Below are 26,169 nucleotides of genomic sequence, written 5' to 3' on the forward strand. Positions count from 1 at the left end.
GGGGCCCTTCACCTCCTCTTCGTTGTGGTTTGAAGGTGTTGAGGAGTCTGACGTCAGCAGACCAAGAAAGCGCAGAGGGAGTTTGAGGAATCTGTCACCTCCCATTTCCTCACGTGAGCTGCCCTCCATCACGAGAATGGAAAGTCTACACGGGCTCCTCAGAAACCAACCCCCCGAACCCATCCCCTGTGCTCTCTTTACACGTCCAGGTGCGAGGCTACACCTCACTCCTTGCCACGTAAATGCACGGAGTGCCTTGTCGTGTTAGGGTCATGCCAGGATCTCGGCATTCGTGTGGCCCCAGCCTCCGTTCAGCCTCCCCTCACGAAGGGGGAACTGAGGCCCCGGAGGTTGGGTCATTTGCTCAGATTCGTACAGACACCTGGTGACAGCGCCTCCTAACTTGCTGCTCTCGTCCTCAGAATATTATGCTGCCGTCTTGTGCTACTGTTTTCTTTCCTAAGAAGCATTCCACTTCTCTCCAGTTAGAGGAAGGGAAGTAGAAACCAGGGACAATCTCAGGAAGGTTTTGTGGAGCTGATGTCTGTAGAGATTGGGTTTGGGAGGGTATCTGGGAGGTTGCAGGAAATCCTACCGAAGAGAACGTTCTGGACTGAAGTGTTAGAATCGTGTGTACGGCACTGACCACTGTGAGTGGGCTTGGGGAAGTGGCTGGGAGGGGTGGGAGGGGCGGGAGCGCAGTGTGTGGTCTCCGTGGTCTGTGAAGGATGGGGCCTGCCGTTGCCTGCGGAGCTCTGCAGAGACGCTGCCGGGTGACAGAGCAGTTGTTCTCTTCTGCAGATGGTGCGTCTACTCGTGACGTCACGGCAGGACTTCTTCAGATGCGGGGCATGAATGGGCAGAGACACCCTGAGTAATATCCTCAGATGCAGGACAGACCCGGTGACTGCGGGCGCTCCTGCTACAAACTGCTGTCCCCCAGGCGTCACCGTCGTGCCGTCGCGTCAGTTCTCTTGGGAATGGAAGCTCCTTGGGGCTGGCTGCGGGCAGCCTTCGGTGGCCCCGGTCCTGAGGACATGAGGTGTCCTGGTGGCAGCACCTGGCCCCGCAGCTCGCCCTCCACACGGCAGCGTGTGGCTCTTCCTCTCTGTGTTGTGTCCTCCAGATCTGTGACCCCTCCTTTAGGGGTGCAAGGCTGCCGCAGATGGGAGAAGGGGCTCCTGAAGGATCAAATGAGGCGAAACTCTGGACATTGTGTGACTGCTTTTAGACGGATGGATGGGTAGATGGGTGGACAGATGGCCAGGTGATAGATGGATAGATATGCATGCGAATTGTTCCCTGCCTCAGCCGTCTGATAGAAATCCACGTGGCTCTGTTGCCATGTCCCCTGCTGCCCTGCTGTGCGCTCATCTCAGAATGTAAGTTCTGGACGCGAGGGTCGTGGTCACTCTGACTGGCCTCTGCACCAAAGTTCCATTCCCAGCAGGAGGCCGCAGGATTCTGCAGGAACCTGGAGCCTGTGCAGGAGGGACGGACTGACTTGCACAAACACGCACTTGCTCGCATTCCGGCTCAGACTCGCACACGCATCTCACACTCGCGCTCCCACATTACAGCCCGGGAGAACCCGGAAGAGCAGGGAGGCTTGTGCTCTCGGGACTCAGGTGAGGAAGCTGAGGCCCGGGTTGCCTTCGCTGAAGGAGTCAGGTCATGAGAGCCTGCTCTTTGGGGTGAGCTGAGGAAACTCCGTTCTTTGTCAATGCTTCCCAATTCCAGGGAACCTTGAGATCCCTCCCGCGTGGGCGAGGACCGCTGCGGGCTGGAAAGTCATCGACACCACTGAGCAGCGGCTCAGGAAGGCACACGGTCAGGTAGGTGAGGGGCTCTTTGCTGAGCGGCCACCGCGGGGGGTCAGCCTGGGGTGCACGACCAGAGGTGGAGTGTGGATGCCTGTGGGACGGATGCTTATCTGAAGAGCTGACATCAGGGCCGCGGGCGCCTCCCATTGACTCGGCTTAATCCACCGGCGTCCAGGGGGAGCTGAAGGCCCGTTCGCTGCCGCGCTTTTTTGTGCATTAGTGTCCATTTTAAGGTAACGGGTGTCTATCGGTGTCAGCATGTCTGCAGCCAATTCATTCAGCCCGCTGCTTCTTCCCAGTAATCGGAATCGCTGGGCTGTCCAGTGCCACGTGCTATTAAGTGCCCTTTTGACCACCACGAACAGCGTTCACAGGAGGACATGAGGGAAAGTGACATGTAGTGTCTCATAGCTGCAAACTGACAGGCAGTATCGCTTATGAGAGAAAAAGATTTTTATAGGAGGACTTTTTAAAAAGAGCACTTATATTTAGTATTACATATATTTCAGGATTTATATTAAGTATTAATGTATTGTAGGTTATGTATTAAGGATTATATATTAAGTATTAGACACAGAATGTATTTTGTAGAAGACCTCATAAAAATAAAGGATGACTGTGCAGTAAATTTTTAGTTGTTTCTTTAAAGTTTTACAAGTAGTTAGAAGAAATCATATATGTGAAGTGATTGGTTGCATTTGGAAGAACATCCATCAGCCAACAGGGTAGAGAGATGCGGTCAAGATAGAGGCTGTACGCTTCCCCAGAGGATGGGAGGGCGGCGCATCTGAGCTGAGACGGACCAGATGAAGACGAAGCCACGGGCACCGCACGAGTCACCCCTGCCTTCACGATCCTTTGTAGAGAGGAAACCTTCTGCACCGGGACTTCAGGAGCTCACGGAGCCCTGGAGCCTCTGGACTTCCAGGTCCTGCCCGGCTGCCTAGTCCCACAGGCCATGTGGCTCAGTGCCTCCATAGATGCTCTGGGTGCAGGGACCACTAGCTGCTCAGAAACCCACGAGGATGTTCATAAATCTATGAAGAATTCTCAAAAAAAAAAAAAAAAAAGCGATGAGTGACTCTAAAATAGGAAAAGAAAACTACAAAACTGGAATTTAAACTTTTTAATGAAATGTTTCAAAAACACGTCAAGTTCTTTAATGGTTAAATTTAGTTTTCATTAACACTGTATTACCTTTGGAAATAATTTAGAAGCTAGCTTTTCTTACACAAGAATCCCTGAGTGTGCACAATAACTGCCCAGACAGCAGAGCCAGTTGCTGATCAAGGGAGTTATTTGTTGCCCAGTGAAACAACAGTAGCACAAAGGAGCGTTTGCATCGGGCTCATTTCGTGTGAGGCACGTTTCTACCTCCAAAGGCATGTTAGTTAATTTACTCGTCATGATAACCGGTGATAAGAGCACTGTTGTTATTTCTGTTTTATAAATGAGACAGAGACATGTTAAGTAACTTCTTGTAGGTCACACAGAACTGGGGTTTTAGCATAGCCCTTAACCACCGTTCCATGCCTTCTCTTAGAGGAACAATTAGAAAATACTTCTAAAGACTTTATAACAAAACATTAGGTTAGATGTGGGATGTTCGGGCACGTGTGTCTTTGAGATTGCCTGGGGTGCGGTCTTTAAAAGTGAGGGTGTCCAGAGCCTGCAGACGTGTCCCCTGGCTTTAATGACGGTCAGGTGGGAAAGCGCCTTGGCTCCATGGGCCCCAGGCTTTGCTGGCTGGAAGGAGTTCCGGCCTGGGAGTGGTGGGCCCATTCCACCAGTGGAGCGACAGACGAGGGGTCCTCTTGGTCAGGGTGACCTTCCTTAGCTCCTCATGGAATTAGAATTGCATCTTCTCTGAATATGCAACCTGTGAATGAATTGGGGTTGTTCCTATTTGTCATTTTATTAGCAACTCATTATAGCCATTTCTTTGGGATTAAAAAGAGAAGAAAAAAGGAAGGTAAGAAAAGGAGCAAGCTAATGGTTTACCCTGAATGCTGCAGCAATTTACGGGGGGCTGAATGAAATGACAGAATTGCCATAATGTTAGATTTAACACATTTTATTTTAGCAATGTGATTATCTGATCATATCTCCAAGTGCAGCCAGCATTACAAAAGTAATTTTTATAATTGTGGAGTCATTCACTCTCAGATGGTTCAGAATGACTTTTAAGATCATATTACCAAATTTTCAGCTTTAAAACAACTTTATCCTGTCGTGAACGTAACTACAGCAATATGAACAAAACTGGAATTTCTCATGCACATGGCGAGACAGAGAATTAAAGTCCTTTGTGCTTTGAGAGCATGACTTGTCACGTTGCCTTTTCCTATTAAATGTGTTTGCCAATATTTGTTTTTTTCCCTCCCGCCTTGAGCACCGAGGATTTCCCCATGTCACTCTGTCCTTCTCCCCCCACACTTCCGCCAGAATTTAGACAGGGCGGGGGGAGGTGACCATAACATACCCTCTGGGGAGCAAGGGGTCACATCTGCGGAGTGCTGGGTGGTGTGGTAGGTCCCCGGGATGGGCTTCCCGCTGGGTCTTTGGCATCAGCTGTAGGTGAGCACGTGTTTTCATGAACAGAGATCAAATATAATTCCCAGCTCCTAATACACTAGTTTCTTTCCTCAGTCACTCGTAGTAACCCTTAATTAGTAGCACTCGTTACAGACACACCCAGGGCACCTCTTTGCACTGAGAGGCCCTTAAGCTGAGAAGGACCATCGGTGCGGGAAGGGGGGCCCAGGTATGACTGCTGCCACCTGGTCCCTCTGCTTCAAAATCGTGCGCGAGTGTGTTCATATGTCTGTGAGCCTGTTTCTGTTTTGTAGAGAGGTTCACTTGTGTCATAGTTTAGATTCCACATAGAAGTGATGTCCTGTGGTATTGTCTTTCCCTTTCTGACTTACTTCACTTGGTGTGATCATCTCTAGTTGCATCCATGCTGCTGCAAGCGGCGTTAGTACAGCAGAGACGGGCACGACGTCGTAAATCAACTGTATCTCAATTAAGAAAAGAAAAGAAAATTTAAAAAGTTGTGCACGGCCTGATGCAACTATTGGTCCTGGCTTTCAGGGCAGCTTCTTGAGAAAATAATGCAAAATTCTGGAGATTAAAAAAAGTTTTAGAAGACAGCGACAGGTTGCCAGTGAGCTTCATCTCGCTGCTCCTCCGGTGTTCCCTGTCTTGCCACCTGCCCAGGGGAGAAGCTGTGTCCTCTTCCTGACTCTCGCCAGCCACGTGTGCCCTCCAGGCCTCCGTTGCGTCAATGGCCCAGGGGTGTGACAGCCTCCTCCCACAGGGGCTGTCACAGAACTGTAGTCGACAGTTGGCGGGGTGCCCGGGATGATGACAATTTAATAAACGTTGGGCGCGTCCTGCTCTACGTATTCCGGCACAGCTTGGTGATGGCAGGTGGCCTAAGGGGAAGAGTGAACCGTCTGTTTCGGACTTTGCTCTAGAAGATTCTGTTACTGGACAACCCTCTAGGTCCCCCACCAGATCCCGTGGTTCCTCCAGGCCAGCCCTTTCCTGACCTGGGGTTGAGATGCCAGAGGACAGACTCGGCGACGGGGGACCACGGGCCTCCACTTGGGACTTGGGAAGCTGTCGCCGCCGACACAGCCTGTGGGACCCATCCCCCAGTGGAGAAGGCACGCGGACGCGGACAGAGCTCACGGCCTCGTCCCCTCGGACCTTGACCTGTTAGTTTTTACTACGGTCGTTTCTTGAGTGTCCGTTCATTGAACTCTCATCACAGACAGAGCGCCCACGTGCCCAGCCGAGGGCCCAGACGCCGTCACACGAAGGCATGGTCTCTGCCCTCATTTCAGTTGGCTGCTTCTTTCCAACTAAAAGTAAAACGTTTAAACCAAGTAACGATTTGTTTTCTAATCCAGATGTACACTTCTGGACTGGGTCTGTGCTTGCCGTTTCTGCCTCTGGTTTTCCAAATCTGTAAAGCTGGGGCGTGTTCAGCATGACAGTGAGGGATGTTGGCTAAGAGGGGGGAGACAACACACGTGCCGTGCTGGTCTCGGTGCTTGGGTGGGCGCCGGTAAGCACAGAGTGACCGGAGACAGAGCGTGCTGGGCGTGACTAAGTGAAAAGCGCACGGGCTTTCAACCATCTCTGCCCTTTAGAGGAACATCATGATGGCCAATTCTTTTTTTTTTTTAATTTTATTGAAGTATAGTTGATTTATGATGTTATGTTCATTTCTGCTGTATAGTAAAGTGATTCAGTTATACATATATATTCTTTTTCATATTCTTTTCCATTATGGTTGATCACAAGATTTTGAATAGAGTTCCCTGTGCTCTACAGTAGGACCTTGTCGTTTATCCATTCTTTATATAATAGTTTGCATCTGCTCATCCCAAACTCCCAGTCCATCCCTCCCCCACCTCCTCCCACTTTTTATTGCCATTTCTTGAGGCTATATTTTTAGTGAGCTCCTTAGGATTTCAACTTGTGGAAATGCTTCCATAATTTCATAAATCAAATTTAATGATACCTTTTAACCAGCCCCCCAAGTGCCAGGTGGTCTCCATAAGATGACAAATAACATAAAAGAATAAAATAATCAGCTGGAGAAAACTTGCAGTGCATCAGGTAAAAAAATTTTGTTGTCAACCCTATTTTATTGTGTTTCTGAACGCACTAGAGAGTTGTTTTGCTTCGTTGCCAATTTATCTTTGGTCTTAGAGATGAAGACACCCAGGTTTTATTCCTCATCTGAAGTTAGTGTTACAGACGTCGTAGTGATCTTAGTGATACTAAGAGCAGCCGTCCTCTGTGAGTCTCTACTGTAGACGGAGAACTTCTGATACGGGATTTTATAAGCAGTCATTTTTAGCCCCATCAACAGAGGAAGGAGACGAGGTGCTGAGAGCTTAAGTAAGAACTGGTGCCAGGCCCGCAGCTCACGACAGAGGAGCCGGACGCCGTGGACCTGGGGAAAGCGCCTCCACCTCCAGGGGCCTCCATGCTCTCTGTTCTAGACCCAGGTGTACGCCAGAGAGTTTCCAGTCTCTAAGTGCTGGGTCTGTGTAGGCAGGACAATCTGCATAACAATAACCCAGAGCCAGAAAGAGGCCTGTGATAAAGCGACTGAGAAAAACTCACAGATTAAAGTCAACACAGCAAAGTAATAAAACTGTGACTTTTGATTGTTGTATTGTTTTATTATTATAAGATGCTTGATTATAACAATTCAAAAGAACATGCTCGTACTATATTAAAAATATTAAAATGTGTGAGAGTAAAAACTATGGTGTAAAGTAAATCTTGTGTAATTCTCCTAAATGGAACGTGGTGCCAAGGATCAGGTTTCGTTAGTGTTGTTTTTTATAAATTTATTTATTTATTTATGTTTGTCTTCTTTGGGTCTTTGTTGCTGTGCGCGACTTTCTGTAGTTGCGGTGAGCGGGGGCTACTCTTCGTTGTGGTGCACGTGCTTCTCCTGTTGTGGAGCGTGGACTCTAGGCGTGCAGACTTCAGTAGTTGTGGCACGCGGGCTCAGTAGTTGTGGTGCATGGGCTCAGTAGTTGTGGCTCGCGGGCTCTAGAGCGCAGGCTCAGTAGTTGCGGCGCACGGGCTTAGTTGCTCCGCGGCATGTGGAATCTTCCTGGACCAGGGCTTGAACCCGTGTCCCCTGCATTGGCAGGCGGATTCTTAACCACTGCACCACCAGGGAAGCCCTCCGTTAGTGTTTTTATTGTTCTTTTTTTTTTTTTTTAAATGAAATAACTAAAGGAAAAAATGGCTTCCTTCAGATTTATAAAAGAAATTGAATTCAAGCCTGACAGCAAAGTCATTGTTTCTTGGTAATCTTTAGTGTCAATATACTGTAAGACAAAAGGACCTGAATTGGTTAAATGGGCACCCCCCGCATACCCCCAGCCCCTGCATATGGCGCCCGTGTGACATTTTTGCACATCCTGAAACATGGAGGTGGAAGCATCATTTCACTCCTCTCTCTGGGTGTCCAGCAGTGACTGATATAAATATTTTATCAGGCAAGCCTGCAGGTTTCTGAAGATTGTATGTCTTATCAAGTTAACCCTTATAATTACGTTGTCTTCGGCAGCTATGGGATCTCTTTTACTTTTGCAGTTCTTTGGTAAATATCGAACCGTAAGAAAGATGTACAGCCGTCAGCCGAGACGTGCAAACCACTCCTGGCGTGACGTGGGGGTGAAGGGGCCCCCGCTCCAGGGCTCTGCACACGCCACCTCTCCGAGGAGAGGCCCAATTAGGCCAGAAAGTAATCTTCATCCTTCCTGCCCCCCTGACCAGTCTTCTCTCTCTCTGCTCGGGTTTGGACCCGCCTCCCTCCTCCGTTTTGCAAGGGAACTTTCCTGCTGCAATCACCCCCCCCCCCCCAAGGAGGGGCCGGGGCGTTGGGGCAGGGAAGCTCGGGCTTGGCTGGGCTCCCCTCCTGTGCGCCCCTCCCCCGCCGGGGCACTGGTTTCTTCCTGTCATCGTTTTGTGTTCTGCTCCGTGGCCCCGTGGGCACAGCCATCAGAGCACCGGATGCTTGACCCTTTGGGGCAAACGCTCGGCTGTCCTGCATGGGGCAGGAGGGAGCCCCTTATGGCCCCCGAGTGTGCATGGGGAGGGGCAGTCAGAGGTCACCCCGCGTCCTTGATGTGCCCCGCCGCCCGCGCCGGCCTGTCTCTCCTCTCCACCCGTGCCCGCGGAGCCCAGCCCCATACACGGTGCCTTTGAAGCTAATGGAAGCTAATGGAGCTGCTCCTTGGATGTGCCTGGCGGGGACCCTTCCTTCTCCACCGTGGGCACTTCTCTGTCTCTCTCTCCCTTCCTGCCTATCTCATCCTGATCACTCGCGCTCAAAGGTAATTACATCTCTCACACCCCCTGTACACATGGCCCCGAACGGGTCTCTGGAGAAATGTTATGAGCCGAACAACATGGCAGGCAGTGAGCTCGAAAGCCACCATCCGTGTTGAATTCTGAGCGGTAGGAGGTGTAAAACAGGACATGTCCATGGAATTGTGCAGCAGTGGGAGGGACGCTCTCTCCTGCCTGACTTTCATGAGGGTGCTTTCTGCCAGCCCTGTCTTGAGCCATGTCCTGTGAATGGTGATGATGGGACTTTGGTCCTGGGGTCCCCTGGGCAAGCCAGCTGGTTCAGTCTTGCAGTGTAGGACCCCCTGGACCTGAGGGGGACTGGTGGTCAGTCCAGCTGGAGTCGGTCGGCTCTGAGCACTCACCAGCATCCCGACCAAGGGCTCACCCCAAGGGAGGTACAGTCAAGGGCTGCAGAGGGTCGAGGACAAGGCCACCGACAGAGGTGGGAACTTCTGAGCAGGTGTGGTGACCATCAAATGGACTGCATCATAGCCCCATACACTTGAAAGCAATCTCTTCGGAAAGGAGGCAGCAGATAAACGCAAATGAGCTGGGGACACAGGAAGCACTGTGTCACCTCTAGAGAGAGTGCTGGTCTGGGGGTGGGAGGGCTCCTCTCCCCTGTGGGGTTACCCTCAGGACAGGGTGCAGGGCGGGGTGTGGGCTGCGCTAGTGCACATCCTGATGAAGGAGCAGGGAGATGCCGGCAGGCCGGGGTGGCAGCACCCTGTGTTCCCTTGGGCCACGTCAGCAGCACCCTTGTGGCACTGGCCCCCAGGTGGACCCCAGCCTCAGTGGCTTCATGGGGTCCTGAGTCCATCTGGTAGTTTTGGTGTTGGCAGCAACAGGTGAATGGCTGCTAAAGAAGATAAAAATGGCAAACGTCGGGGGCAGGTGAGGAAAAAGCCACGAGGACGCCTGGGACAGACCGCCTCCCTAGATCCCCCCGCCCAGACTCTCTGTGTCTCTGACTTTCTCTCTCTCTCTCTCTTTTTTTGTTACTAGAATTTAGGACTTTTACCTTGTCCCAAAGTGCCTGAAGCAGAGAGCGTGATAAAACATCTTGCTTTCTCTTATAGTCGCCCCCCAAGCAAAAGCAAAAACAAAAACTACGTGTTGGAAAAAAATTAGTTTTGCACATGGGATTTTGTACAATATAAATTCAAAGCCTACACATGAGGGTTAGCTCTGTTGCACGTTCTGGGACATTTCCCTTCCCATACGCATCTTAGAATAAGCCTATATATGTCCACAAAAAAACTTTTCTGTGACTTACGCAGCAGTCACATTAAACCTATAGGTTTGTTTGGGGAGAACTGACATCTTTACTATGTTGAGTATTCTAATGCGTGAACACAGTGTGTGTCTCCAATTATTTTGGTCTTTTTCTATTCCTTTCATCAATCATCATTTTGTAATTCTCAGCATACAAGTACGTGTTTGTTTCTTTGGAGCAGTTATAAATGGTATTACATTTCTGATTTTGATTTTTCCTTGTGTATCGTTTGTTTATAGAAATAAAGTTGATTCTTGTATGTTTATATTATATCCTGTGATCTTGCTGAACTCATTAATTCTAGAAGTTTCTGCAGATTACTTAGGATTTCTACATGGACAATCATATTATCTGTGAATATAGGCTGTATTTTCTTTTTTTTTTCAAATCTGTATTCCTTTTTATTTCTCTTTCTTGCCATATTGCACTGGCTGGAACTTCTAGCACTAGGCTTGGTTAGAGTGGTGAGAGCAGACATACTTGCCTTTTCCCCAGACTTCAGGAGAAAATGTTCAGTCTTTCACCATTAAGTGTGATGTTAGCTGTAAGTGTTTTTTATAGCTGATCTTTACTAGGTTTAGGAAGTTCCCCTTTATTCCTAGTTTGCTAAGAATCATAATTATTAATGGGTATTAGATTTTTTCAGATGCTTTTTCAATACCAATTAATATAAGCTTATGATTTTTCTTCCTTAGTCTGTTGATGTATGGATTACATTGATTTATCTTTGAATATCGAGTCATCTTTGCATACTTGGAATAAACCCAACTTGGTCATGGTGTATTATGCTTTTTGTACATTACTAGATTCAGTTTGCTAAATCTTCTGAGTATTTTACGTTTAAGTTCATGGAAAATATTGGTCTGTAGTTTTCTTTTGTCTTTGGCTGTTTAGGGTGTCAGAATAATACTGGCTTCATAAAATGAGTTGGGAAGTACTGTGTCCTCTGCTATTTTCCAGAGGAGATTTTGTAAATGTGATGTCAATTCTCTAAATGTTTGTAAATTCTCCAGTGAAATCATCTGGGCATGGAGATTTCTTTTTCTGGAGCTTTTAAATTACAAATTCAACTTTTTATGGGTTGTGTGAGGCTACATATTTTTTCATTTTTGAAAAGCAGGAGGCCGGTACTATGACAGCTTCTTGGGTAAGAAGTACAGGGCTGGAGGGGAGGGAAAGGAATAAGTGGAGATAATTCAGGTCACTATCGTCACGATCCTGAGATTTCCCACTTATGAAATGGTCCATTTGTTGGCTACGGCGCGTAATGCAAAAGTTCATCTTTATTTTTATACCTAATATTCCTGAGACATTTCTGGCATGATTTTGATAAACTTTACTATTTCCTATTTCTCTTTCTCTTTTTTAAAATTTATGACCTTTACAATATAGAAATACTTCTGGTCTTAACCTAGTTTTCACTCTCCTTTTCTCTCTATTATATTTAGAATGCGTTTCCAAAGTCAGTTTATTTTCTTGAGTTTGTTACAGAAGAAGCAAGCACCTGCCCAGGTAACTAATGGAAGCTGAGAATCTGTTCCCGGGATGGCCCTCCCTTCGCAAAGTACAGTTTTTAAAAGATTTCATGCTCCGCGGGCTCCTCTGTCAGTGTCAGTGGAGAAAGTGTCACCGGGCTGAGAATGTAACTTATGTTGCTGTTTCAAACACACCTGTGGGAAATATAAGCACATACGGATACTTTCTGCATCTGTATCTGCGACTACTGCAGTGTGGCCTTTGGCAAACTGGTTTTCCCTTTGGGACCTAGAAGAATACTTGCTACCAGGTAATGTTTATAAAGGGCTGGCAAATGCATTATTTTAAAAATACAGTTTTTGGAGCTTCCCTGGTGGCTCAGTGGTTGGGAGTCCGCCTGCCAATGCAGGGGACATGGGCTCGTGCCCCGGTCCGGGAAGATCCCACATGCCGTGGAGCGGCTGGGCCCGTGAGCCATGGCTGTTGAGCCTGTGCGTCTGGAGCCGTGGCTCCGCAACGGGAGAGGCCACAACAGTGAGAGGCCCACATACCGCAAAAATAAATAAATAAAAATAAAAAATACAGTTTTTTTTTTCATTAAGCTGGGAACGAGATGTAAATTATGTCAGCAAGGCCTTTTGAAACAATAATTTGTCTTTAGGAAAAATGTCTTGCAAATGTTCCCAATGTATCTTTTAAAATGAAAAACAAATGCCCAAAAGACCACTTGTCTGATGGCCCATGATGACGAAATGGGAGAGTGATTTGCGCTTGGAGCGTGTGATGCACACACAGAAGATTGTAGAGCGAGGGGCCCTCTTGACTTGGTTTTTGTCTGTAGGGACAGGAAGGTAACCTACTTCCTATCTGGTAACCCACCCACCCAGCACAGCCAAGGCTGGGACTGCTGGTCCCCCCATCTGGAATCATCCCACAAAAACCCTCCTGTTGTTTAGAAGTGCATTATTGTCAGTAAATAAACGCTGTCATCTCAGGGTTTAGGATGTTAAGCGAGAGGGATATTGCATTAATCACTTGCATCCCAAAGCAGGTCTTGTTTCCCGGAAAGCAGGATAAATAGCATATTTGCTATTGCTGTATAAATCGCTGTATAAATAGCAAATTCATATTCTATTGATGTATAGCTTCGGACCGCTATTTATTTTACCTTCAAAAAGTGTGAAACACTCCTGATCTTTTTATTTCTTCGGGGATGAACAATTACAGCATCAAGAGACGTTTAAATAATGCTTAATTTTTAATGCAAGAGAACGAGACAGATGGAAGTGTTCTGCCCAGACTTCAGATCAGGTTTCTGGTTTTTAAGCTTAACGTGCATGTCGGCCTATTAAGTGGCGTTCTTTTATTTGCTATGTGCTCCATCCCCGTCAGACGCCATTTCCATTGATGTTTTGTATTGTTTGCATGTTAGCGCATCTCCTATTAAAATACGGGTGCTGAAGGGGAAAATAATTAGATTTATGGCTTTGTACTCTGAGTTTCCAATTTAAAGGTCTGTTAAAAACTAACTCACGCTGTGGTATGTACATGGCCATTATCTGTTTAAATTAGCTTATCAGCACAAAGTTTCTCCTTTCTCGATTTTCCTGGAGAGGAGGAAAGCTGACGACTGACCTCTCCACTCAGTTCAGACACAACTTTGGATTAATCGTCACAGCAAAACCCTCTTGACCCAGTGGTCACATCACTAGCCAATTCATGATGATAATTTCTACATAACTTTTTAATACTCAAACTTCTTTAGGACAGCTGGACAGGAGTGACATCCTGAGCCTTCAGGCAAGCAGGAGGAATTTTTGAGCGACTGGCCCCGAGGCTCTGGTGGGCCTGCTCTTACAGCCGTCCACCTGGAGGATCCACGGGACTGATGCTCAGAGCAGCCTGTGGGGAGATCAGACCAGGGGCTGAAACCCCGGGTCAGTCCTGAAGATGGTGGGAAAAGGAGGCCAGTATTTTGGGGTGTCACAGCTCTAAATACACATTCTATCTACTGGCTGAGTCTAGGCTCATGAGATGAAAGATAAAGAGTTTAAAACGACGGACTTGCAGATACACCAATGTGAGATTCAGCCCTGGTTCTCCTGCTTTAGAAGTTTTACTTGGGATGATTTCCTGTCACTTTTTGAGTCCATTTCCTCAGTTTTAAAATGTGGGAACTACTAGTTTTGTTTAAATAATTTCACACCTTTTCTGTCTGGGAAAACTTTTTTCCCATAAATGGAACAGACTAAGTCTGAGGTAACCCACGATGCCTTCCTGTTGCTCTAAATTCTCTCTGACCCTTCCACTCGTATGTAATACCTTGTGGTTTAAGCATGATGTAGAAAGGAAACCATGGAAAAAGTGTGGACAGTAGCGTCAGCTTCTCATGATTAGAGAGAGTACGTGTAACCCCGTTTGCTGGTTTATTGGTGGCGCTAATGACGTAGTAGGCTTCATGTCCCCTGTAACATAGTGGGTTCAGACAGCAACCTTCTGGACGTGTCTGGGGCCAGGTGGATTTAGAGTCCTGAATCCATCATCTTGGGCTGGTCCTTGTGCCTCAGAGTTTTTATTTGTCAAACAGGGATAAAAATACCTACCCTGAGAGTTTTGTTAGGAATTCTAGGTGTTTTCTGTAACAAGCCAGCCAGCGTTAGGAGCCTGCCTCCTGCCTGAGATATTGAGGAATTTGCTACGTGGTGCTGTCTTCAGAGCACCCCTAGGAGGTACAGTTGTTGTTGTTGGCTTTCCCTGGACACCCAGGAAGATGGGGCTCCCCCGCCACTGCCATGTAAATGGCTCTTGTTGAGTTGACCCAGCCAGCGTTTTCCCTCAGGAACTTCCTTTAAAGCCAGGTCCCCATCCCTGGCCTTGTGTCCGAAGTGTTCAGTAGTCATAATTTCTAGAAACCTTCGTCACTGATGACAGGATGGGATTCAGTCGGGACCCAGGTATCAGCAGTGACCCAAATCCTTCCTAATTAACTGCAGCTTCTTTACGGTTGATCTACTGCAGTGTAGGAAGTGGCTGGATTCAAAACAACTGAAAACCTCTTGCAGACCAAAAATAATTGTAAAAAATTTTTAAAAATCACTGTCTTCAAGGAAGGCCATCACTTTAAATATACATCTCTCAGAAAGATTATCTGATGATACAGTTTTAAGCTCTATAGAGGAAGCAGTATTCAGTATGCGTTAGGAGGAGAAAGATACGTGCACAAATGCCTTCACTTTTCTCCAGAGACGTTAATATCTTCAGAAGCCACATGCCCAGCCTGAGGAGCAGCATAAAAGAGGTCAACGGGGGAGACAGCCCGACTCAACCTTTTTTCTGGCTGTGCAACCCAGGACAGCGCAACCTGCGATCTGGTCTTTCAAAGCTTAAGGCTCCATATCTGTAAAGTGGGATGGTGCCACCGACACCTCGGATTTCGAGAGTTAAGTGAAACAACATATATAAATACACGTAAATCACGTGGGTCCAACCTTGGCACAGCGTGGGTGTTTAAGAACTGCTCCCTTCTGGTCCTGTGATTGTGGGGAGAAAGCAAAAGCATTTCGTTTGTTCAATGTTCTATTAACACATTTCTGACCTGGGGTTTTGCAATCCTGTACGCGTACCCTCCAAGGTGTCTTTCATCTCCAGAATCCCCATGCACTACAAACCTAGCACATGAAGATAACCCACCGTGATTCACAGGGACCACTAATCCACTCCTGGAGCACGACCACCCCTGGGTAAAAAGATCAACAAATATTTATCAGCTACATGACGCCTCGACTAAATTCAATGGAGTCCTTTTATAGGATTTCCCAAAGGACGGAGATAAGAAAGCTGTGGGTGATGGCGCTGTTACACCTGTGTGTGTTTATCCAGGTCTTTAGAAGATCAATACTGTAATCAGGGAGTCAAATATTAGGCAATTATAAGACTTCAGAGACTAGATGATGAATTCAGTCCCTTTTTCTCCAGTTGGGTGATGCATTTAAATCAGAAACAATCATCTTGCCCCCAAAGGGAGTGGTGCTCCCTTGTGGACCGTGAAAGCACAGGCTGAGGATCCTCTGCCTTCTGTTTGTTTGTGTATTTTTCAAAATAAGCGATGCATCTTCTCCAGTAAACCCTGGGTGTTAATCAAAAGACAGGAACGGCTCGTCAGCTCCGCGCTTGCACTCGGCTAATTGCATTAAAATTCCTGCGTGCGCAGCGGACGGCACAGCCGCCTGGAGCGTACAGTCAGTCCCGGCTCCTCTCCCTCTCATATCCTGCTGTCTGTTTGCCTGAGGTTCTGAGCCGTGTTCAACTCTGAGAGATCTCCAGATCTCGGAGCGTGCACAGTCCTGTCCGAGAGTCATCGGACTTCCAGGAAATCCACTTGGCTAGATGTGTGTGACCTTCACTTTGTCTTCATTGAGCTGCCCAGTCGGCAGAGCCTTGATTTCTCAATATTTGAAATAGGATTGACAGCTGATCCCCTCTGTGCCTGGAGAGTCTCGGTGAGGCACACCTGAGCGTAGCGGCCAGGAGCCAGTCGATTGCCAAGAGAGGCGTCTGGCCCTTCAGAGACCGGCCCCGAGGGTCTGCACGCGGAAGAGCCGCAGCAGAGCCGCTGCTGTTTCACATTTGGGCTTCTCTGGATCCACCATTTCCCAGAGGGGAGGCTTTTAAAGGGAAGGCTGATGAGGAGGAGAGCAGACCTTCAAAGACGAAGGCACTGAATCCCCAGCAGCAAGGCCCCGCGAAGCGCGTAGTAGGTCCTCACAGTGAATGGCTGGACGGTTAAAGAGACGGGGCGGGAAGGGCAGGCAGGTGACGGCAGGGAGAAGGGAAGGGCCCCCGAGACAGGGTGTGAGGGACAGGAGGTGTGTGCCTGGGAAGTTACGCTTCAGAGAGACGGGGAGCATCAGAGTCAGAAAAATACGGGATGTGGTTTATCGTCACTGAGGACGTATATTATGTGTCAGGAGCTGTGCTGAGCAATTGGCATGCAGGTCTCAGGACCTTCCCAAGAAGCCTGTGCACAGATTGTCCAGACGTCACAGGGGCAGAAGTCCCAGCCAGGCGGGTCGGCGCCGCCCACAAGGGCTCCTCACGGCTCTGGTTTTGTCGACATCCGGGTTGGCAAGCTTCTCCTGTAAAGAGCTAGGCAGTAGATATTTTAACTCTGTGGGTCCTACAGTCTCTGTCACAGCTACCCTTGCAGCTCAAAAGCGTCCACAGACAATATGTAAATGAATGGCCAGGGCGAGGTACCAGAAAACTTTATTTACAAAACAGACAGTGGGCCAGATGTGGCTTAGCAGCCTAGCTTGCTGAGGCCCCGTTTACATCAAAGTGGGCAGCTTCACTGGGGGGACAAAGGCCAGTAAGTGTGAAGAGGGGGGTAGACGGAAGGGGTGTAGCAGACGTCAGAGCATGTTTGGGAGGCATGGGAGAAGGGAGTGATGCTGGTCGCTGCAGCTGGTCGTGATGGTGGTGGTTCTTACCGTGGTTTAATTGTATAATCGTTTCTGCTTCTAACAAATGTTCACACACTTTAAAAATATAAGTTAGATCAGTCGGTGTCCTCAACTGGAATCTCTTCCTTCCTAAGTGCCACTGCCCCGCACCTCCTTGTCAGTGACCCCTCCCTTCCTGTGGACATGCTCAGCTGAGTTCCAGGAGGCGCTGGACCCTGCATGAGAGGCAGTCTGAGTAGCTGAGTTTATAAAGCATGTATTTCTCATCTCAGTCCTTTCATTAGCGCCAATCGGTTTTGGAAGGGAGTTGATGTCTTTTTATGTGTCCTACAAAAAATATCAAATGCAAGCATGGATGAATTTTCAGCTAGTGAAAGTCACCTTGATTTAATAATTTGTACATGTATTTTCTGTTTGTTACAGGTGCTCTGCTACAAGTAGATCATTTTATTATAATTCATTTTTGTTGACAGTAAAACACCTTGGAACTAAAACACGGAGGTGGCGCATTAGAACAAACTTGAACTTTCAGTTGCAAAGCACTGATCTGCGTTAACAGTTCAAAGAAAAATACAGAAAATGCTGCCTCTTGTCCAACAAGAAAACAATCCAAGGACACAGCTGTTGATGTGCCCGAGAGTGAGACGGGCTCGTCGTGTTTTGTGCCCAGCGAGGGGCACTCCAGAAGCATCACCCTCATTTGCTTTGTCTTCCCTCTTCTGCTTCGTCAACAGCTTGCCTCACTGCGCATTAGCCATACCAAGGAAAATGTCTGCTTGTCCTGATTAAAGTACCCCGTTGACAAAGCCTCCTGCTTCCTAATTGTTTCACCTCTGCCCACGTGACACATCAGGAAAAATTCGTCCTGTTCATCGTTTAAGTATTTCTCTTGAATCTTAGGATATTAGCATCATCAGGACCTGTGGGGCTGGCCATCTGGCTCATCTCTAAGTCATATTACAGCCACAAGAGAGCTTTAGTGAGGTCTGGGGGCATTCTCAGAAACGGGTGTGCTTAAACCCCAAATGCCTGGGTATGCTCTTGGAATGCAAATACAAAAGCAGAATGTTGTAATTACCAGAGAGACACCAGGGTGTTTATCCCAGAAACAAGATCTTCCCCAAAGTTTAGCAACCTGTTTATTCTCATTTCTGCTTTCACTGCCTGAGTTGCATGAAATCGGTGGTGGTCCCTTCAAGTACTAGAAAACATTATTTTAAAATGGTCAACCAGGAAGCCAGATACCCTGGAACACGCGAGTCCCAGTTTTCATCAGTGATGAAAATACTTTGGGTTAAGTCAGTCTTTGGGGAGAAGAAAACCCACATCAGTTTTTTTCTAAGCACAGGGCCCCAGGTTGAGGTCATCAGACCTAGCATCCTTGTGTTGTATAACAATGAAGCCACCGCCTGCGTTAAGGCCCTTCTCAGTAGTGGAGCAGGGGTTGGCCAACGACAGCCTGGGGCCAGAGCTGGCTCACGCCCATTTTTGATTGGTGGTTTTTACATTTGTAAATGGATGGAAAGCAAATTAAAAGAAGAATGGTGCTTCATGGCACATGAAAATTATATGAGATTCAAATCTCAGTGTCCCTAAATAAAATGTGACTGGCACACGGCCACACGTCATTTCCATATGGTTGCTCTGGGGCTGCAGGGGCAGAGTTGAGTAATGGCCTGCAAAGCCCAAAATATTTACTGTCCGTCCCTTTAGAGAAGAAGCTTCTGACGCCTTCACTGGAGGTCACTCCTGGTGCCTTGCTTGCCTTTGCTCGCTTACGTTATCTGCTCTGAATATCTACTAGGTTCTGTTTAGGTACCCGGCACTGTGGTTCTGAAACATTTCCAATAGGCTCTCAACCCATAGTGTGGGGAGCTTCAAAATGCAACAAAGACATAAACACCGATGGATGAATAAAAATACACAGTGGTTGACTGCTTGACGTTAAAAGACCCGAGCCCAGCAGGCAAACCAGTCCCAGTTTCAAATCACAGGTCATTCTCCTGAACACAATGCATTTCATCAAAGATTTAGGAACCCTGCTTGCTCCAGGCTCAGCGGCCACAGGGCCCAGGCTCAGGCCCTGGACAAACAATGCATTCTGCTTCCCTTCTCGGGCCTCTGTGTCGGGGGGGGGGGGATCTGAGCTTTCAGGGAGCGCCTCCCTCTGTGCAGGCAGGTTTTCAGCGCGTGGGTGGGTGTGGGCAGGGCCAGTGCTAATCGGAAACCCAACGCACACTTGTTTTTCTACTGTTCGGCCCTAAGTTTCCGGAATCTATCATTTATACAGGTTATGTAATAAGAGCCAATCGGCTCTGTGAAAACAAGCTTTTGAAAGGCAGAAAGTGTAGTTTTTTAAAAGGGAGCGAGTGCATGTCAGGTTGTAAAATTGAGGTTTCTCCCCTTTCCCACCAGCTGGCTGGCTCTCCGGTAATTGAGTCTGAAGGTTGGGTGCTGGTGCTCGGAATTGCCCTTGGAGCTTGTCGTCCTTTTCCGGTCTCCTCAGAGCCTCAGGACTGGGTTATTGACATGTAATGAGATCAGCCTGTCACTACATCAATGCGGGTGTAAACATTGCGGAGCAGGCAGCTGATCCTAACACGGTCTCCGCTGGGATGCCAGTGGCTTTGTCAACACGCCAGGTGAAGGCTGGATCTCTCGTCCGACGCCTGCGGCCAACAGTTGCGGGAGCTGTGACGTCGCTGGTGGAAATCTGGCATCTCAAGCTTCCTTTTTGACATTTTGACTATTGTATAACTGTCAGCATCGAAGGGCACCAGTGACAGTAAAATAAATAAGGCAGGGACAAGTACAAGCATCGTGCTTTTCCCCCCCAGGCATCCCCCTCTCCCCCGCCTCCTGGGTCGTTTCCAGAAAGAAGTAAAGCCGAGCGTAAAGCGCCTGAAACTCCCGTTGGCGTTTTGGCTTTTCCACTCCCTGACTTTTAATTAACGTGAATTAGTTCGGGGGAAAGAAGCTTAGTTTCTTATTCTGAGACAACAATCTTATTCTGCGATGCTGGCCGATAACAGTGTAACTGGCCAGCCGACAGGTGGGCAGGTATTGCTGGTAGTGCTGGTAGGTGAAGCTTTGGCAGAGGTAGAGACTCGCTTACAGATCGTCCCCGCCTGTTGTTTGTGAGCGTGGGCGTTTGCGGAGTGCTGGACACTGAGCTTTGCGTCTGCGTCCACCGCCTCGTTTATTCCCGAATGCCTCTTTGAAGTAAGGGCTTTAACCAGCCCCGGTGTACTGTGAAGAAGCTGTGCTGAGAGGTTTGTTGTCTTGCTAGATGTGCCACAGTTTGGAATCCAGGTGGAGTTCACATCTGTCTGTCGTATCACCTATGCTCATAGCCCTTGCTTTAAATGGTGATGGAAGGGTTTTCATCCTTTGTATTGATAATCATCTGCATTAGGAATTATAGCAATGGCGGCAGCTCAGGAGAGGATGGTCCTAGGAGGTCCGGCAGGTGGTCCAGGCTCAAAGCAAGAACACCCAGGTCCCAGCGCGTTGCCTTCCAGGTGGCTCTGTTTACTGTGGGACAGAGTGCAGGGCCCTGGGCTCTGGGGGCTGAGGATGGAGGGGAGGGCTGGTGTCCCTCTGCCCCAGTGACTCTCCGTGTGCTCAGGGAGGACTTGGTCACCAGAGGGAGGCTAGCGGAATGGAGAGGCCAGTCTTCCGTGGCCCCACCCTTCCCGTCAGACGCATCTGGCTCTGTTCTGCCTAGTCTAAGGAGTTGGTCTTGAGCTATCTAAAGCCTGCCCCGCCGAAGCCATAACAGCACAGGGGAGTGTAGCAGGTAGAAGAGGAGGTCCTCTCGGGAAAATAAGTATTTTTAATGGTGTTGGCCAGCGTGGCCAGGGGAGGCCGAGGGCTTCTGGGCGTCTCCGACGAGCCTCAGAGCCACGCGAACTTCAGTTTCCCTGGCTGCGAAATGGCGAGGGCTCCTGCCTCGTGCATGCCCTCCCTTGAGATAACTGCTCACTGATGTGTTCCATTTCATTACTGAGGGGCCTTTGAAGGTGACAGAAATGCTTTAAAATGTCACATCCGTCAATAAGGCACATGACATTTGGTGGACGGAACAAATAGTACATCTTCTCCTTCTTATGGTGAAGGTGCATTATATTTTATTTCATTTTCGGCAACTAAAAAAACGCTGGAAAAAAGGAGTATGTGTTTGCAGTTCAAAAATAAGCGACAAAAAGCAGGCCATGGAAAGCAGCTCTGCTGCCTAAAGGCAACTGCTGGGACCAGCTTCTGTAAATACTTCCAGGAATGATCTCTGCATCCATAAGTGTATACTGTATGTATACCCAGCCGTCTACAATTGTGCACATATCATATATATACGGTGTTATAGATGTATAATTTATATATTCAATTCTTTATGACTACATCTAAGCGTGTCTCTTAAAGATAAATTCTAAATACTGTTTTTCACCTTACACGAGCTCTCTTAGAGGTGATTTCTTACCAGCACGCATGGTTACCTGACGTTGTCTTACCTCGCCCACAGCTAAGGTTAGTCTGGTCTGCACCATAGGCCCACACCTTTGTACCGTTTTCCAACGCTCTCGTACAAGGCTGAGTGACCACTGGCCAGGTCCCCAGGTGACCTGCCACCCCCAGCTGGCTGCCTGGCCCTGGGCGGCTCTGGCTGTGCCACCCGGGAAGTCTGTACTGGCACCGCCCCTGGCGGCCCTGCTCTTACAGCCTGTCCCCTTCCCGTGCCTCCCCAGGCCAATGTGGGAGGCCACTCCGGGCCACAGAGCTGCCACAAAACGAGCAGATGCATGGGGCCTGCCCCACGCCCAGGTTCTCCCAGGGTCACCTTGTGTGGTCGTTTGTGGGAAGGGCAGCCTCTGTAGGACCACCTTAAATCTACGTAGCATCACCCTGGGGACGCCTCCTTCTTTTTACTGGCTGTCATGTATCTCACACTGTGGCTCTCCCCTGAATGCATTTAAGCTGCACGTGCTTACGGCATTTACTACCACATAGAGCACTGCAGTAAACCTCTTTGCAGCACGTACTCGTGTAGAGTGAATTGCTAGAAGCGGATCAAAGGTGTGAGCATCTTCATTTCGGAGAGAGGGTTACTCACTCCCTCCACCCCTATTTGTTTTCATCAGTGTTTGACGACTGGGTCTCTGTGGGCCTAGACTTTGTAATGCAGTGCCGCCCAGAGTGGGAGCTCGGAGCCGCTGCGGCTCGAGACACAGGCAGGTGGACAGGCCAAGGGCCACTGCTCCGGGGGGAGCCCTCGGAGGGGGTTTTCGGTGATGGAATGGATGTCTAGGATCCCAAGCCCCGACTTCCCAGGGTCCAGGCTGCTTCCCCTGCCCCTGCCGGACGCGGGAGCATCCCCTCAAACAAGCCTGGGCAGCGGAGGGCGATCCTCCTGAGAATCGGGAGCTGGAGGCCGTGGCCGGACAGTGGAGCGGCTGAGAAGCTTGTCCCACCCCGTCCCCGCCACTGCCTCTGTTTCTGCTGTGAGCTGGTCTCAGGGTCAGGATATTAATGAAGAGAAAGCTTCAACTGGGCATTGGCGTTCTTATCCAGACCTTCAGAGAAAGCAAAGAGAAGAAGGTAAAGAAGCTGCCTTCCAATCAGGAAAGCAGCCTGACGGGGGTAGAACTTGTGGTAACAAGTAAAAGGCGATTAGTTACAGTTAATAGTTACCAGTGGTGAGCAGTTACGGTGTTTCTGTGACACAGAATATATGCTTAGGCTCCTCAAAAGCTTATGCGTAGATTTATCATAGAACCCAGCAGCCCTGCTTCTAGCTGTGTCCCCCCAGTAATAGGGATTAAGTGCCTGAGCACGTGCACAATTCAGGTCCACGCACGTTCACAGCAGTGCTCTGTACAGGGGCCCCAGCCACCGACGGATGATGGATAAGCGACACGTGGTCCATCCATCCATCCAATGGGATGTTACTCAGCCTCAGAGAGGAATGAAGCACTGACACCTGCCACCACGCGGGTGAACCTTGAGGACATGTTGCAGCACGAAAGCAGCCAGACACACAATCCACGTCATCTGTGATCCCACGCCTGTGAAATGTCCAGAAAAGCAAGTCCATAGAGACAGAAAGTAGGCTGACGGTCGTGTGGGGCGGGAGGGCTGGGGAGTGGAGGGATGGGGAGCAGCTGCTCCACGGGCGCGGGGTTTCCTTTCGGGGCTTTGGAATTGGGCGGAAGAGGTGGCCGCGCAGCGTTGGAAATATGCTAAATGCCGTCACATCGTTCACTTTAAGATGGTTCGGGTTACGTTATATAGGTTTCACTTCAGGAAAAATTTTTAAGCGGTGCCTAAAAGGCACAGTACGAGGAAAGATAGTTTCCTGTTTCCTGTTCTGTTAGCAGAGACGTGCAAATGACATCTTTGACTGTGGCTCTCCTGGCTTCTAGTGCTCGAGTTACAGCTGGCTGTACTCAGACCTTAGGCCCTGTGCTGACCTTGACTTTGGGTCAAAGCCAAAGTCTTGCTCTGCTTTTGTGTAGGTTTTCTCCTCACCGAGATTTAGATCAGACACTCCCTGGTGGAGGCGGTATGTGATTCTGGTTTAAGTGGCAATACTGATCCTTTAGGAGAGGTTAGTATCTTACATATCGATAATTTATTTTATGAGAAAAAATACGAAGCTTCCTCTAGGTTTAAAAGAAGTCGATCACTAGGTTTTTTGGTGTCTCTGAAGTCCGAAATCTAGGCACGACTCTGTCCCAGGCCGGTTCGGTCTGCTCCAGCCCCTCCCTACATGAAAGGAACGGTGATATTTCATGCACTGAGGTGTCTGCTGAATTTCCATCTCAGAGAGATTCTGGGCAGGTCCTGGGTCCCTGTGATGGATTTCTAAGCGCTTCCTGCTTCACAGAAGCTTCTGTGTTCCCTCCACGGGTTCTCCCTCTGGCTGCACCCAAACCGGACCCTCTGCTGTTCCTCCCCGTGACTCCTGCACCTGCCTCAGCCCCCTGGCAAATCCCGGTGGGAGTCGGTGACTGGTTTCCAAGAGGACAGGCTGCACGCAGCCCTGAGGGCCCAGTAAGATGAACGCAGTCCTTGCTCCCGAGGAGTCCCTGGCCTTGGACGGACGCAGCAAACGCTCAGACGGTACACAAATGCTCATAATCTGGCGCTCAGTGGAATTCATCCCACGGGGACATACAGGGAACGCACAGCAGGCTGCAGGAATTGGAGACCGTTTTCACGAGAGGGATTTTTTTTTTTTGAGTCCATTTCAGTTTTTTTTTTTTTTTTACATCTTTATTGGAGTATAATTGCTTTACAATGGTGTGTTAGTTTCTGCTTTATAACAAAGTGAATCAGTTATACATATACATATGTTGCCATATCTCTTCCCTCTTGCGTCTCCCTCTCTCCCACCCTCCCTATCCCACCCTTCTAGGTGGTCACAAAGCACCGAGCTGATCTCCCTGTGCTATGCGGCTGCTTCCCACTAGCTATCTACCTCACGTTTGGTAGTGTATGCCCATGCCTCTCTCTCGCTTTGTCACAGCTTACCCTTCCCCCTCCCCATATCCTCAAGTCCATTCTCTAGTAGGTCTGTGCCTTTATTCCCGTCTTACCCCTAGGTTCTTCATGACCTTTTTTTCTTAACTTCCATATATATGTGTTAGCATACGGTATTTGTTTTTCTCTTTCTGACTTACCTCACTCTGTATGACAGACTCTAGGTCCATCCACCTCACTACAAATACCTCAATTTCGTTTCCTTTTATGGCTGAGTAATATTCCATTGTATATATGTGCCACATCTTTTTTATCCATTCATCTGTCGATGGACACTTAGGTTGCTTCCATGTCCGGGCTATTGTAAATAGAGCTGCAGTGAACATTGTGGTACGTGACTCTTCTTGAATTATGGTTTTCTCAGGGTATATGCCCAGTAGTGGGATTGCTGGGTCATATGGTAGTTCTATTTTTAGTTTTTTAAGGAACCTCCATACTGTTCTCCACAGTGGCTATATCAATTTACATTCCCACCAACAGTGCAAGAGGGTTCCCTTTTCTCCACACCCTCTCCAGCATTTATTGTTTCTAGATTTTTTGATGATGGCCATTCTGACCGGTGTGAGATGACATCTCATTGTAGTTTTGATTTGCATTTCTCTAATGATTAGGGATTTAAATTGTAGGTGGTTTGGAAGGTTGGGTAGAATTTACTTTGTATTTTAATGTAGTACCCGGTATTATTTTATATAACAAAACTAGACACAGCTATTACCCCAAATCAGGCAATACAGACAAGTAAAAAAAAAATAGACTAAAAACAGTTGTACCTGACTAACCAAGACAAAACTGGTGGCACGGTGGCATGCGTCTTTGCAGAAAGCCTCCCCCCTGCGATGCACACTGACTTAGTCGTGCATATTGTCTAGTCGTGAGCTGCGTAGTGTGTGCCAGGCACTATGCTCAGGGTGTGTGTGTACATAGAGAGAGACAGAGAAAGAGAGAGACACAGAACCATAACATTCATGGAGTTGTACAATCCGCTCTTTTCTCCTAATAGCATATTGATTTTTTCCCATGTAAACAAATGTGTTTCTACAGCATCATGTTAAATGACCATGAACTATTCCATTAAGCAGCTGTATAACAGTTACAGACACAGGCCCTCCTGGAGGGTTTTCCATTTTTGCTAGGAACTCAGACTGGTTCCTAACACCCTGGTTCTAACCATTTTGCACATTCTTCGTGATTTCCTCTGAATCAGTTCTCAGAACCTTTCCGTCAGTGGCGTGTACGTGTTAGAGGTCTTTTCCAGCCTGCCTCTGGGTGGCCTCCTGCAGCGCACGGATTTATGCTCTGACCAGCAGGGTGGTCTGGTGACGTGGTGTCTGTTGCCCTGTGAGCTCCTTAAGAATGTTTGTTTTTGTTAGTTTTATAGGTGAAAATTCACCACCTGTTTATATTTAGTTGATGATTACATTTCATGTGCTACCTAGCTATTTTGCCCCTCCTTCCCCCCACCTCCTTCCCCCCCCGCCTCCTTCCCCCCCGCCTCCTTCCCCCCACCTCCTTGCCCCCCCACCTCCTTGCCCCCCCACCTCCTTCCCCCCCGCCTCCTTCCCCCCCGCCTCCTTCCCCCCCTGCCTCCTTCTCCCCCTGCCTCCTTCCCCGCCCCCCCGCCTCCTTCCCCCCCCCCCCCCCCGCTTCCCCGCCTCTCCCTCCCTCTTCCTCCCCACCCACCCCCTTCTCTCTTTCTTCCTCC

At 48.6% G+C, this 26,169-nt stretch overlaps 1 long non-coding RNA gene across 1 annotated transcript; it reads left to right on the plus strand.

The window, feature by feature from the left end:
• The first annotated feature begins 1,465 nt into the window (after window positions 1–1,465).
• On the plus strand, window positions 1,466–17,738 carry LOC109547593 (uncharacterized). Its single transcript, XR_002173406.3, has 2 exons — window positions 1,466–1,835; window positions 17,355–17,738. It is a non-coding gene; the product is annotated as an uncharacterized lncRNA (long non-coding RNA).
• The last annotated feature ends 8,431 nt before the right edge of the window (window positions 17,739–26,169 follow it).

Source organism: Tursiops truncatus, chromosome 18, assembly GCF_011762595.2.
Source record: "Tursiops truncatus isolate mTurTru1 chromosome 18, mTurTru1.mat.Y, whole genome shotgun sequence".
NCBI classification, from domain to species: domain Eukaryota; kingdom Metazoa; phylum Chordata; class Mammalia; order Artiodactyla; family Delphinidae; genus Tursiops; species Tursiops truncatus.